This window comes from Apis dorsata, unplaced genomic scaffold, assembly GCF_000469605.1.
Source record: "Apis dorsata unplaced genomic scaffold, Apis dorsata 1.3 scaffold_161, whole genome shotgun sequence".
NCBI classification, from domain to species: Eukaryota; Metazoa; Arthropoda; class Insecta; order Hymenoptera; family Apidae; genus Apis; species Apis dorsata.
Window position 1 is genome coordinate 245,782 of NW_006263450.1, and position 2,110 is coordinate 247,891.

General features: G+C 34.1%; 1 long non-coding RNA gene across 1 annotated transcript; it reads right to left on the reverse strand.

The window, feature by feature from the left end:
• Positions 1-701: 701 nt before the first annotated feature.
• LOC116185318 lies at positions 702-2,100 on the reverse strand. Its single transcript, XR_004150142.1, has 2 exons — positions 1,486-2,100; positions 702-1,339 (listed from the first exon to the last, which is right to left on the reverse strand). It is a non-coding gene; the product is annotated as an uncharacterized LOC116185318 (long non-coding RNA).
• Positions 2,101-2,110: the final 10 nt, after the last annotated feature.

Consider the following 2,110-nt stretch of genomic DNA (forward strand, 5'->3'; position numbering starts at 1 on the left):
ACAGTGAAGGGACACTCGTATAGGTTGTCTTTTATGCTATTATTCCTCAAGATTTATTTCCAATGGCATGGTCACGTAGCACACAGAGAGCCAAGAGAAAATAATCGAGAGACGGATCGATTTTGTGCGCGTGCATATGTCGAGGTACAATATTACTCGTGTATCGACGAAGAGGAGAGCAATAGAGGTCTCTGACTGGATCAGAATATTGCTCCTCTCGAGCGAAGGATCTTGGATGCTTTCTCCACACAGTGGGGATAATCGTAAAACGCAACGATACACTTCTTCGATCACGAAGAATTTCTTCGATCTCTTAACGCTAGAAGAACGAAAAGAAAAGTGACAAATGTTCTCTTGGCGCGCCACGATTATTTCTTCTCGTAATAATATTGTTTCGTAAACGCGAAACACACGCGTAGAGAAAATGAAAAATAGAAATTATTCGCATCTATTTGATCGATATCTTCCTAAGCGGTCTTTGCGTGCTCACGTGACGCTTTTTTTTTTCTCTATGGCTTCTCTTTTGTTCCATTTTTTTTTTTTTGTTATTTGTTTGGTTTTCGCTTCGTTTTATTTATTTATTTATTATTATTTTTTTTTTAATATTCTTCCTCTTTGTTCTTCTTTATTTATTATTCTTTGTTTTTGTCTTTTTTTTCTTTTTTTTTCTTTTTTGCTTCGTATTACAATAAAAAGCCGACTTTCTTTTTTTCTTTTTGATTCTGGGCCCCGAGGATCGCAATTCCTACCGATAAAAAGTCGAACGATGAATCCTTCCGTTCGTTGATTACAACAACAATAATAATAATAATCGTAATAATAGTAATAAAGTGTCAAACACGATATAGCATTTAAAATAAGATTTTCACCGATCACAATGAGACGATTGCCAGAAGCTTATCATATCGATATTACAATACTGAATAAAAAGTCAAGAGTGGCGTGTTTCAAAGTTTTCTCTCGGCTTTTTTCATCACTTTCACCTCGTTTCCTCTCACTCGTTTTATTTTACTTTATTTATTTATTTATTTATTTATTTTTTTTTTTTTTGGTTGTCTTTTTCCCTTTTCTTGAATTCTTGTTCGTACTTCCGCCGTCGCGACGATTATATCTCTTCCTCTATTCGTTCGGTTCGTGTTTGTGCGAGATTTGGAAATTCGCACCGGGTCGAGGAGAACGAACGAGTTGAAAAGTTTCGTTTTCCACGTTTTCAACGTACAAAAATTTCGCAAACAAGCATTCGTCAGCACCTTTCGTTGCACCTTGACAAGCATCGTGTTCATGTGTATGCATATTAACGTGTCAAGAAAGAAGAAAAATTACGAAGAGCAGTCTCTCTCTATATTCAATATTTATAAGAAAATTTCATGCGAAGAAAACTCATTTTTTTTTTTTTTTTTTTTTGCGATCTCTAATCTCGAGTTTTCTTTATCTATCAGATGTGTTAATATGTATACATACATATATATGTATATACATATATACCTATATGTATATATATATATATGCATGTATTATGTATACTTAAGTACTAGGCAGTCAAGGTATGCAACAATAAAAAGAACACCGTTTTACGATATTTTTTTTCTTTCTCTATACCGAGTGTGAACACTGGACAGAGGAATTCGCTGGCGCTTGCGAGACGCGAGAGAACAGAGAACTCGATTATCACGAGGATGGTTTTTCTTGTTGTTGCTGTTTTTTTTTTTTTGTTTTTGTTTTTGTTTCGTCAATGGAAAGAAAAGAGAGTTTTCGTGCCGCAAGGATAGGATAATCAGGTACTAGGAACAGCCCCTAAGAAGTTCCGATCCTTTAGGCGAAAGAAAAAGATTCTTTACCTTATCTCCTCTTTTTCTCTTCTTTGTTCACGCGATCCAATCGAGAAGGATTTGACAACCTATACAGACATATTTCTTCATCATTATTAAACTATAAGATGTGTATCATGCCATATCCTTTTTGCCTATTATCCTTACATTAGATCATTATACAATATTTCAATCGTTTAACACGTTTAGGATCATCATTAGGATGATTCAACACTTTAATCCAAGCGTTTATTAAATATACGTGTATCTTTCTTTCTTTCTTTTTTTTTTTTTTTTTTTTA